The sequence below is a fragment of the Sus scrofa genome, chromosome 9, assembly GCF_000003025.6.
Source record: "Sus scrofa isolate TJ Tabasco breed Duroc chromosome 9, Sscrofa11.1, whole genome shotgun sequence".
Taxonomy (NCBI): Eukaryota; Metazoa; Chordata; class Mammalia; order Artiodactyla; family Suidae; genus Sus; species Sus scrofa.
In genome coordinates, this window is record NC_010451.4 from 6,771,983 (window position 1) to 6,785,172 (window position 13,190).

General features: G+C 44.0%; 1 pseudogene; it reads right to left on the bottom strand.

Moving 5' to 3' along the window:
- On the bottom strand, positions 927-12,459 carry LOC106510709 (annotated as a pseudogene).

Sequence of the window (13,190 nt, forward strand, 5' to 3'; positions counted from 1 at the left end):
GTTTATAGCAGCTTCATTCATAATTGCCAAACCTCGGCAGCAACAAAGAAGTCCTTCAGTAGGTGAATGGATGAATAAACTGTGGTCCATCCAGACAATGGAATATTATTTGGCACTGAAAAGAAACTGTCAAGCCATGAAAAGACATGGAGGAAACCCAAATACATATCACTAAGTGAAAGAAGTCGATAGGAAAATACAATATACGGTATGTTTCCAACGATGTGACATTTGTTTATTTTTTTTATCTTTAAACATTTTTATTGGGTCTCAGATTTCTGTGACAGTTCTGTGAATGTTTGGTCAAGTTGTTTCCATTAAAAAGTACTGATTTTTAAATCTAATAACTTAAAACTGCCACACTCCAAACAAATGGTCCACAAAATATTCTCCTTCCCCTCTGAAGGTTTTATGATGCGTAGTTATCATTAACTGGTCTTTTACTATTAAACTTAAATGGCCAATTAAGACAAACCATTCTGGAACCATTCTTCCACCAGTGATTAATACTGGGGTGGCAGGTACTGGGCATAATAGTCGTTTAGCCTTCTGAGGTTTCTTTCTTCTTCTTCTTCTTTTTTTTTTTTTTTTTTTTTTTTTTTTTTTTTTTTTTTTGTCTTTTAAGGGCTGAACATGAAGCATATGGAGGTTCCCAGGCTAGGGGTCCAATTAGAGCTGCAGCTGCCAGCCTACACTAGAGCCACAGCAATGCCAGATCCTTAACCCACCAAGCAAGGACTGAACCTGCGTCCCCACAGATCCTCGTCAGATTCGCTTCTGCTGAGCCACGACAGGAACTCTGAGCCTTCTGAGCTTTCTGAGCAGACGTGGTGATGCTGCCAGCTCCAGCTGCCTTCTTGTCCACAGCAACCATCTGCCTCATGTCGCGAACAGCAAAACGGCCCAGAGGAAGAGAGAGAAGCTCTCAACACACAGGGGCTTTGCCAGGAACCATAGCAACAATGGCAGCACCCCCATATTTCAAGAACTTGGGGCCATCTTCCAGCGTTTCCCCAGGACGACAGTCAACTTCGCCTTCCGTCCAGCAAACCTGCAAGCAATGGGAGCTGTGGGACAATCCAGCAGAGGTGCGCATCCAGCACTGGTTTGGCCAGGATGGTCCAAGCTCATCGCCTGAGCTGTAGAGCCAGCTGCTTCCATTGGTGGGTCATTTTTGCTGTCACCAGTCACTCTGCCACAATGAACATCTTTTACAGACACGTTCTCTTTTTTTATTACTCAATGAATTTATTACATTTATAGCTGTACAATGATCATCACAATCCAGTTTACAGGATTTCCATCCCACACCCCCAGTGCATCCTCCCACGTCCAACCTCTCTCCTTTGGAAACCACAAGTTTTTCAAAGTCTGTGAGTCAGCCTCTGTTCTGGAAAGAAGTTCACTGTGTCCTTTTTTCAGATTCCGCAGGTACGTGACAGCATTTGACAGACATGTTCTGGACATAGAAGCCCACAGTGTCCCCAGGAAGGGCTTCACTCAAAGCTTGACGGTGTGCATTTCAACAGACCTGACCTCGGTTGTAATGCTGACATGGTGGCCACCATGCCAGGTTTGAGAACACCTGTCTCCACTCAGCCCCCAGGGACGGTACCAATACCACCAGCTTTGCAGACGTCCTGGAATGGCTGGTGCGAGGGCTTGTCAGCTGGACGAGTTGGCGGCAGGATGCAGTCCAGAGCTTCAAGCAGCATGGTTCCGCTGGCATTGCCATCTTCATGGGTGACTTTCCATCCTTTGAAACCAAGGCATGGTAGCACTTGGCTTCAGCATGTGGTCACCATTCCCGCCAAAACTGGCACAGAAGCTACCGTATCAGGGTTGTAGCCCATTTTCGTCATGTAAGTACTGACTTCCTTAACCATTTCCTCGATCTCTTCTGGCCACAGGGTGGCTCAGAAGAATCCATTTTCACTCCAACAATTAGCCGTTTCACACCCAGAGTGTAAGCCGGAAGGGCAGGCTCACGGGTCTGCCTGTTCTTGAAAATACCTGGTTTGAATTCACCAACACCAGCAGCAGCAATCAGGACAGCACAGTCAGCTCGGGATGTGCCTGTAATCGTGTTTTTAATAAAGTCTCCGCGTCCTGGCGCGTCAACGATGATCACCTAGTACTTTGCTGGTCTTGAATTTCCACAGGGAGACGTCAAGGATAACACGACGCTGACGTTCAGCCTTCAGTCCGTCCATCGACTGAAGGAGCCCTTCCCATCGGAGCAGCCACTTTTTCGAACTTTTCGACAGTTGCATGTGTAGATCCGGTGGCCAGCAGTGGTAGACGTGCCTGAATCTTCGCGTCCAAGGACACCGACGCTGATGGGAATCTTCTCCTTTCCTGTTCTCGCTTAGGTTTCAGGGACGGTTTTAATGACACCTGTGTCCTGGCGGCAAACCCACTGCAAAAAGCTTAGGTGACGTTTGGAAAAGGCACAACTATGGAGACAGCAAAAAGGTCAGCAGCTGCTGGGGTCTGAACGCAGGGGGTGTTTAGTGCAGTGAAGTTACTCTGTATAATAATGTGTGTAATTATGCATTGGTCCAAACTGTTCTATGTTTATCACCAAGAGTGAACCCTAGCGTAATCTACGGACTTTGGCTGATTAAGATGTATCAAGGTAGGTTCATCAGTTTTAACAAAGGTACCACTCCGGTTGGGGATGTTATAACGGGGGAAGCTATGAATGGGGGGGGCAGGGGATAGATGGGAAATTTCTGTATCTTTCTCTTGATTTTGTTGTGAACCTTAAGCTGCTCTAAAACATTAAGCCTGAAGAATGTTTTTTAATTAGAGGTGTTCAGTAGCAGGTTTGAAGCGGCCAAGGAAAGAATCTATAAATTTGAATATAGAAAATAGAAATTGTCCATTCTTTTTTTTTTTTTGTCTTTTCTGGGGCCGCTCCCGAGGCATAGGGAGGTTCCCAGGCTAGGCGTCTAATCAGAGCCATAGCCACCAGCCTATGCCAGAGCCACAGCAAAGCTGGATTCAAGCCGCATCTGCGGCCTATACCACAGTTCACGGCAATGCCGGATCCTTAACCCACTGAGCAAGGTCAAGGATGGAACTCGCAGCCTCATGGTTCTTAGTCAGATTCATTTGCACTGAGCCACGATGGGAACTCCAGATTGGACATTCTTAAAACAAAGAAGGCCGGGGGCTGGGGGTGGGGGGAAGAAAAAGAAGAAGAAGAAGGGGAGGGGTGGAAGTGGGGGGAAGGGAAGAGGAGGAAGAGGAGGGGGAGGGGGAAGGGGGGGAGGGGAAGGAGGAGGAAGAGGAAGGAGAAGGAGGAGGAGAATGAGCAGAGCCTCAGGGACTTGTGATAACCATCAAGCAAACCAAAATACACACAATGGAGTCCTAGAAAGAGGAAACAGACAGGGACAGCCGAGCAAGTGAGCAGGAGGAGTGGGGGAGAGACATAAAGCGTATTCGGAAAAATCATGGGCAAAACCTCTCAAAATTTATTTTAAAAAAATGCTAAGCTACACATCTAAGAAGTTCAATAACCTCAAGGTAATACAAATTCAAAGAAATTCACATTTAAACACATCGAACCATTGAAAGACAAAGAGAGAATCTGGCAAGCAGCAACTGAAAAGCAACTCACCATGCAAGAATAACTACTGGAGCTCCTGTTGGGGCTCAAGGGAAATGAATCCGACTAGGATCCATGAGGATGCAGGTTCAAGCCCTGGCCTTGCTCAGTGGGTTAAGGATCCGGCAATGCGGTGAACAGAGGTGTAGGTTCCAGATGTGGCTCAGATCCAGCTTTGCTGTGGCTGTGGTGTAGGCTGGCAGCTACAGCTTCAATTCGACCCCTAGCCTAGGAACCTCCATATGCTGCACATGTTGCCTTTGAAAAAAAAAAAAGAGTCATTGCTAATGTCTCATCAGAAGCTATGAAGGCCAGGAGGCAGTTGGATGATATATTCAGAGTGCTGAAATAAAAAACTCAATCAGGAATTTTAGGAGTTCCTGCTGTGATGCAATGGGATTGGCTACGTCTTGGGAGAGCTGGAATGCAGGTTCAATCCCTAGCCTAGCTCAGCGGGTTAAGGATCTGGCATTGTGGCAGCTGCAGCTTAGGTTGTAACTGCAGCTCAGATACGATCCCTGGCCCAGGAACTCCATTTGCTCTGGGGTGGCTATAAAAGAAAAGAAAAAAAAAAAATTCTATAGCCAGGAGTTCCTGCTGTGGCACAGTGGGTTAAAACTCCAGCGTCAGCATTTTGGGTTGCTGTGGAGGCATGGGCTTGATCCTGGGCCAGCACAGTGTGTTAAAGGATCTGGTGTGGATGCAGCTTGGATTCCATCTCTGGCCCAGGAACCTTCACATGGCATAGCTGTGGCTATTTAAAAAAAAAAAAAAAAAAAAAAAAGGCGTTCCCACTGTGGCACAAAGAGATCAGTGGCCTTTTGGGACCCAGGTTTGATCCCCAGCCCAGCACAGTGGGTTAAGGATCTGGCATTGCCGCAGCTGCAGATTAGGTTGCAACTACGGCTCACATCTGGTCCCTGACCTGGGAACTCCGTATGCCGCAGGGTGGCCAAAAAAAGAAGAAGACAGTAATGGAGAAACAGAGGAACAAGAAAGATAAACAGTATATACCAAACAAATAAAAGTAAAGATGTAGAACTTATTAGTAATTACATTTCCTATAAATGGATTATATGCACCAGTAAAAATACAGAGATTAGCAGATTAAAAAATCATTATCCTACTATATGCTGGCTAAATGAGTGACACTAGATTCATAGATACAAAAAGTTGAAATTAAAAGGACAGAAAAAAGATATATCACGTAAAAAATAAACAAAAGATATCTGGAATGGTTAAAATGATATCAGACAAATAGAATTGGAGACAAAAATTGTTAAGGGACAAAGAAAGGCAATTTGTAATGATAAAAGGGTCAATCCATCAGGAATACATAACAATTATAAACATAAATGCAGAGTTCCAAAATACATGAAAGAGGAGTTCCCGTCATGGCACAGTGGCAATGAATCCGACTAGGAACCATGAGGTTGGGGGTTCGACCCCTGGCCTTGCTCAGTGGGTTAGGGATCCGGTGTTGCCGTGAGCTGTGGTGTAGGTCGCAGATGTGGCTGTGGCATAGGCTGGCAACTGTAGCTGATTGGACCCCTAGCCTGGGAACCTCTATATACCTCAGGTGCGCCCCCCCCCAAAAAAAAGCAAAATACATGAAATAAAAATGAAAAGAATGGAAGAGAGAACAGCACAGTTCAACAAGAACAGTTGGAGATTTCAATACCCCTACCAAAAACGATTAGTCAGAAGATCAACAGGGAGACAGATGACTTGCACAAAACTCTATAAATAAACCAGTTAGACCGAGCAGATATCTGCAGAACCCATCAACAAACAACAACATCATACCATTAGGCCATTAACAGAAGCACCAATACATTTTTAAACATTGAAATAACCTAAAGTATGTTCTCTGAACACAATGGAAGAAACTGGAACTCAATACATTAAACAACACACTCCTAAATAATTCCATGAGTAAAAGAATAGATCACAAGAGATGTTACAAAATAAGTCGAACGAAATGAAAATGAAAAATATAAAAACTTACTGAATGCAGCTAAAGCAGTGCTTAGAGGGAAATCTAGAGCTATAACTGTCTCTAGGAAAAAAAAGAAAGAGGGAGTTCCTGTTGCGGCGCAGCAGGAACAAATCCAGCTAGTACCCAGGAGGATGTGGGTTTGATCCTCGGCCTCGCTCAGTGGGTTAAGGACCCAGCACTGCGGTGAGCTGTGGTGTAGGCGGCAGACTCGCCTCAGATCCTGGGTTGCTGTGGCTGTGGTTGTAGGTCAGCAGCTGTAGCTCCTATTCAAGGCCTAGCCTGGGAATCTGGAAACTTCCATATGCCTCAGGAGCCGCCCCAAAAAGCAAAGCAAAGCAAAGAAACAAAGAAAGGAAGAAAGAGCTTAAATCCGTAAACTAACCTATTAACTTATTTATTTATTGGCTGAGCTTGAAATATGCAGAAGTGAACCCCCACCACAGCTGTAACCAAAGCCACAGCAGTGACAATGCCAGATCCTCAACCTGCTGAGCCACGAGGGAACTTGTTACCTTTAAAAGAAAACAGGGAGTTCCCGTCATGGCTCAGCAGGTTACAAACCCAACTAGGATCCACAAGGACTCAGGTTCGATCCCCGGCCTTGCTCAGTGGCTTAAGGATCTGGCAGTGCCATGAGCTGTGGTCTAGGTCACAGATGCAGCTCAGACCTGGTGTTGCTGTAGCTGTGGTGTAGGCCGGTGACTATACCTCTGATTGGACCCCTACCTCGCCTGGGAACCTCCATATTCTGGGTGTGTGGCTCTAAAAAGACCAAAAACAAAATAAAATAAAAAAATTAAATAAAATATATAAAATGAAATAATATGAAATAAAAAGAGCAAAATAAACTCAAATCCAACAGAAGGAAAGATATAATAAATAAAGCAAAAATAAATGGAAAAGATAGAAAACTAATACAGAAAATGGACAAACGAAAAGCTGGTCCTATGAAAAGATCAATAAAACTAATAAGCCTTTAGCTACACTGATGAAGAAAAAAAGAGAGAAGAATTGAATTATTAAAATCAGAGGATAGGAGTTCCTGTCGTGGTTCAGTGGTTAATGAACCCAACTAGTATCCATGAGGTTCCGTGCTCGATCCCTGGCCTTGCTCAGTGGATTAAGGATCCAGATTGCTGTGGCTGTGGTGTAGGCTGCAGACGTGGCTCCAATCCCACGTTGCTGTGGCTGTGGTGTAGGCTGGTGCCTTCAGCTCCGACTGGACCCCTAGCCTGGGAACCTCCATATGCCACAGGTGTGGCCCTAAAAAGACAAAAAAAAGGAAAAAAAAATCAGAGGATAAAAAAGGGGACATCACTATTATCCTCACAGAAATAAAAAGCGTTATAAGAGCAAGGGTAAGTCAATAAATTATATAACATAAGTGAAATGGACACATTTCTAGAAAGACACAAACTGCCAAATTTGACATACGAAGTAAAACAAATATACCTGTAACAGGTAAAGAGCTTGAACTGTAATTTTAAAACTGCCTCAAGAAACATCCAGCCCCAGGTAGCCTCAGTGATGCATATTCTACCACACGTTTAAAGAATCATACATACCGATGCTGCACAAATTCTTTCAAAAAAGGAGAGGAACACTCAACTCATTCTATGAAACCAGTACTACCCTGATACAAAACTAGACAAAGATATCACAAGAAAACTACAGACCAACATCTTTTATAAGTAAGAAGTAACTCCTCTCAACAAAACATCAAGCAGTAGCATATAAAAAGGACTGTACACCATTAGCAAATGGGAGACTCTAAAGAATGCAAGTTGGCTTAACATGTCAGAGCCAATTGATTTAATGCACCATATTACTAGAAAAAAATGCAAACCTACATGATCATTTCAACTGAGGCAGAAACATCATTTGAGAAAATTCCAAAGTTCTTTCATTATAAAAACAAAGTAAGTGCTCGCTTTGGCAGCACATACACTAAAATTGGAAGGATCCAGAGAAGACGGGCATGGCCTCTGTGTAAGGATGACACGCAAATTCCTGAAGCATTCCATTTTTTTTTTTTTAGGACCGCACTCATGGCATATGGAAGTTCCCAGGCTAGGGGTGGAATCAGAGCTGCAGCTGCCGGCCTACACCACAGCCACAGCAATGCAGGATCTGAGCCATGTCTGCGACTTATGCTTCGGCTTAAGGCAACACTAGATCCTTAACCCACTGAGCGAGAGGTCAGTGATCGAACCCGTGTCCTCACGGATACTAGTCCGGTTCATTACCACTGAGCCACAACAGGAACTCCCTTCCTTTTTTTTTCTCTTTTTTGCATTCCATATTTTTCATTGTAAATCAACTACACTGTAATAAAAAATAAAAAATAAAACACCAAACAAACTAGGAATAGAAGGAAATTTTGCACAGCTAGCATCCTATTCTATGCTAAAAGGCTTTACCCCTAAGATCAGGATTAAGACAAGTATATACACGCTCATCCTGTCTATCTGATGTTGTGTAAAGACAGTAGCTGGGGCTATTAGTGAAGAAAAAGAAATAAAACCCATACAGATTGAAAAGCAAGAAGTGAAACTATTTCTACTCATAGAATATGTGACATTCTATATGGAAAATCATAAGGAATCCTCAAACACAGGCTTACTGACAAATGAGTTCAGCATGTTTGTAGGATACCAGATCAATATAAAAAAACCCCATTCTATTTCTTTCTTTTTTTGGCTGCACCCACAGCATATGGCAGTTCCCTTGCCAGGGATCGAATCTGAGCTGCAGCTAAGGCAATTCCGGATTCTTTATCCACTGGGCTGGGCCAGGGTTTGAACCTGCGCCATCACAAAGATGACTCAGGGTCATTAACCACTGTGGCACAGCAGGAACTCCAAAAAAAAAGCCCTTGTATTTCTGTACACTAGCAATGATCAATACCAAGTTAAATTCAAGAATACAATTCCATTTACAGTCGCATGAAAAAGGATAAAATACATAGGAAAACATTTAACAAAGGAAGTAAAAGACTTGTGCACTGGAAATTATAAAACATTGTTGAAAGAAATTTAAAACCTGCATAAATAGCAGGAAACTCCATGTTCATTGATCAGAAGACTTAATACTGTTAGGAGGACATTACTTCGCCAACTGAGCTACAGATTCAACTCATTCCTTACCAAAATCCCAGCTGTCTTTCTTTTTTTTTTTTTTTTTTTGTCTTTTGTTGTTGTTGTTGTTGTTGTTGCTATTTCTTGGGCCGCTCCCTCGGCATATGGAGGTTCCCAGGCTAGGGGTCCAATCAGAGCTGTAGCCACCGGCCTACGCCAGAGCCACAGCAACGCGGGATCCGAGCCGCGTCTGCAACCTACACCACAGCTCACGGCAACGCCGGATCGTTAACCCACTGAGCAAGGGCAGGGACCGAACCCGCAACCTCATGGTTCCTAGTCGGATTCGTTAACCACTGCGCCACGACGGGAACTCCGCCAGCTGTCTTTCTTTTTATTTATTTATTTATTTGTTTTGTCTTTTTGCCATTTCTTGGGCCGCTGCCATGGCATATGGAGGTTCCCAGGCTAGGGGTCTAATCGGAGCTGTAGCCACCGGCCTATGCCACAGCCACAGCCATGCAGGATCCGAGCCATGTCTGTGACCTACACCACAGCTCACGGCAACGCTGGATCCTTAACCCATTGAGCAAGGTCAGGGATCGAACCCACAACCTCATGGTTCCCAGTTGGATTCGTTAACCACTGCGCCACGATGGGAACTCCCCCAGCTGTCTTTCTTGCAGTAACTGACAACGTGATCTTAAAATCCACATGGACATGAAAGAGAGCCACGATAGCCAAAACAATCTTGAAAAAGAACAAAACTGAGGGACTCACACTTCCTGATTTCTACACTTACTCCCAATCCATAATAAGGCAGTGCAGCAATAGTGGCAGGATAGATACATAGCGATTTCCTGTCATGGCTCAGTGGTTAAGGAATCCGCCTAGGAAGCATGAGGTTGTGGGTTCGGTCCCTTGTCTCGCTCAGCTGGTTAAGGATTCACCATTGCTGTGAGCTGTGCTGTAGTTCCCAGACTCGGCTTGGATTTGGCATTGCTAGGGCTCTGGTGAAGGCCGGTGGCTACAGCTCCCTTTAGACCCGGAGCCGGGGAACCTCCATATGCTGTGGGTGCGGCCTTAGAGAAAGGCAAAAAAAAAAAAAAAAAGAAAGAAAGAATGGATACATAGATCAATATCAATGGGACAGAACTGAAAGTCCAGTTTTCTGATGATGGTGCCAAGACAATGCAATAGGGGAAAGGGCAGTCTTTTCAAAATATGGTGCTGGGGAGTTCCCATGGTGGCTCAGCAGAAAGGAATCTGATTGGCATCCATGAGGACGCAGGATCAATCCCTGGCCTCGCTCAGTGAGTTAAGTTTCCGGCTTGCCGTGAGCTGTGGTGTAGGTCGCAGATGCAGCTCGGATCTAGTGTTGCTGTGGCTGTGGTGAAGGCCAGAGGCTACAGCTTGGATTCGATCCTTAGCCTGGGAACCTCCATATGCCTCCGGTGCCGCTCTAAAAAAGACCAAAAAAAAAAAAAAAAAAAAAAAAGTGCTAGGATGCAACTGGATTTTCACATGCAAAAAAATAAATAAATAAAGTTGGACCTTTATTTTACACAAAAATTAACTCTAAATGGATCAAAGACCTAAATGTAAGAGCTAAAACTATAAATCTCCTTAAGAAAACATAGGGGAAAGAGCTTCATAACATTATATTCGGCAATGATTTGCTGGATATGACAGCAATAAAAGAAAGAAAGATAAATTGGACTACATCAAAATTAAAAGCCTCTGTAAAGCAAAAGGCAGGTAACAGAGTAAAAAGGCAACATATAGGATAGGAAAAATACGTGCAAATGTATCTGATAAGGAGTTAATCCAGAATACATAAAGAACTCCTCCAATTCAACAACAACAAGGTATATAACCTGATTAAAAATGGGCAAATAATTTGAACAGCTATTTCTCCAAAGAAGATATACAAATGACCAATAAGCACATGAAAAGATGCTCGACATTGTTAATCATTAGGGAAATGCACACCAAAACCACAGTGAGTGGTTCCCCTTGTGGCTCAGCAGTAATGAACCCAACTAGGATCCATGAGGAAGCAGGTTTGATCCCTGGCCTCGCTCAGTGGGCTAAAGGATCCAGCCTTGCTGTGAGCTGTGGTGGTGTTTGCAGGCACGTCTTGGATCCCGCATTGCTGTGGCTGTGGTATAAGCTGGCAGCTGCAGCTTCGATTCAAGCCCTAGCCTGGGAACTTCCATATGCTGCGTGCACAGTCCAAAAAGACAAAAAAAAAAAAAAAAAAAAAACCCAAAACCAAAACTAAAAACCCCCCAAAACACACAGTGACATATACCACATCACACCCACTAGAACGGCTCCTATTAAAAAAGGAAACAAATCAACAGAAAATAAAGAACGTGGGCAAGGATGTGGCAAAATTGAAATTCTTGGGCACTGTGGGTAGAAATGTAAAATTGTGCAGCTGTTATGGAAAACAGCGGGATGGTTCCTCAAAAATTAAAAATAGAATTTCCATCTGATCCAGCTAGTCCACTTCTGACTATATATCCAAAAGAACTGCAAACAGGTCCCAAATTGATATCTTTACACATGCAAAAAAAAAAAAATAATGATAAACTTGGGCCCTTATTTTCACAGTAGCATTCTTCACAACAGCCAAAAGGTGGAAGCAGCCCAAACGTCCATGGATGGACGAATGGATAAATAACATGCATACACATGCACTGGATTGTTATTCTGCTATAAAAAGGAATGAAATTCTGACACGCGGATGAACCTTGAGGACACTATGCTAAGTGAAGCAAGCCAGGCACAAAAGGACGACGACTATATGATCCCAATTACATGAGGTGCCCATAGAGCAGTCAAATCCACAGACACAGAAGATGATGAATGGCAGTTGCCAGGGACTGGGGAGGGGACGAAATGGGGAGGTGCTAAGTAATGGAAATAGAGTTTTAGTAGGGGTTTTTTTGTTTTTTGTTTTTTGTTTGTCTTTTTAGGGCCACACCCGAAGCATATGGAGGTTCCCAGGCTAGGAGTCTAATCAGAGCTGTAGCCACTGGCCTCCACCACAGCCACAGCCACGCCCGATCGAAGCCTCGTCTGCAATCTACACCACGGCTCACGGCAATGGCGGATCCTCAACCCACTGAGCGAGGCCAGGGATCGAACCCACAACCTCACGACTACCAGTGGGATTTGTTTCCACTGCACCACCGCGGGAACTCCAGAGTTTTAGTTTTATAAGATGAAAATGTCCTAGAGATTTGTTGCTAAATGATGTCAGTGTGCTTAACATTACTGACGTGTACCCTTAAAATGGTTAAGACAGTAAATTTTATATAGTATGGATTTTACCACAATTTTTCCTTTTTTTTTTTTTTTTTTTTGTCTTTTGTCTTTTTTAGGTCCCCACCCACGGCACTTGGAAGTTCCCAGGCCAGGGGTCCATCAGAGCTACAGCTGCCAGCCTACACCACAGCCACAGCAACCCTAGATCTGAGCCAGGTCTGCAACCTACACCAGCGCTCACGGCAACACTGGATCCTTAACCCACTGAGCGAGGCCAGGGATCAAACCCGCAACCTCATCGTTCCTAGTCAGATTCGTTTCCAATGCGCCACGACGGGAACTCCTATTTTACCACAATTTTTTCAAGGCTAAAAAATTGCTTAATTATGTTTACAGAAATGAGAGATGGTGAGATGTTATCATTTATCAGATTGAGACGATTTTTCTCTGTGACACTTGACTTCTGTATCTCGACCTGTACCTGTGTCCATCTGGCTGCTCATAAATTAATCTGGTAGATGCTAGTTAAGCCTACTCGAGCAACCTAAACGGCCAGGAACAGATAAAGGCATGAAGAAGATGTGATTCACACACACATACGATGGAATATAATTCAGCCATAAAAAAGAATGAAATATTGTCATCTGCAGTAATATGAGTGGACCTACAGGTTATCATAATAAGTGAAGTCAGGCAGAGAAAGCTGACTATTATATATCACCTATATGTGGAGTCTAAAAATAACAGAAAAGAACTTCTTTACAAAACAGAAACAGGAGTACCCATTGTGGCTCAGTGGTAATGAGCCCGACTAAGATCCATGGGGATGCGAGTTCGATCCCTGGCCTCACTCAGTGGGTTAAGGATCCGGCACTGCCATGAGCTATGGTGTATGTTGCAGATGTGGCTCGGATCCCGTGGTGCTATGGCTGTGGTGTAGGCTGGCAGTTGTGGCTCCGACTTAACCCCTAGCCTGGGAACTTCCATATGCCGCGGGTGCAGCCCTAAAAAGCAAATAAATAAATAAATACAGAACAGAAACAGACTCACAGACATAGAAAACAAGGTTACAGATACCAAAGGAGAAACAGGAGGCGGAGAGGCAAATTAGGGTTATGGCATTAATCCATACACGCCACTGTATATAAAACAGAGAAACAACAAGGATTTACTGTATAACACAGGTAACTCTATTTGGTGTCTTGTAATAACCTGCAATGGA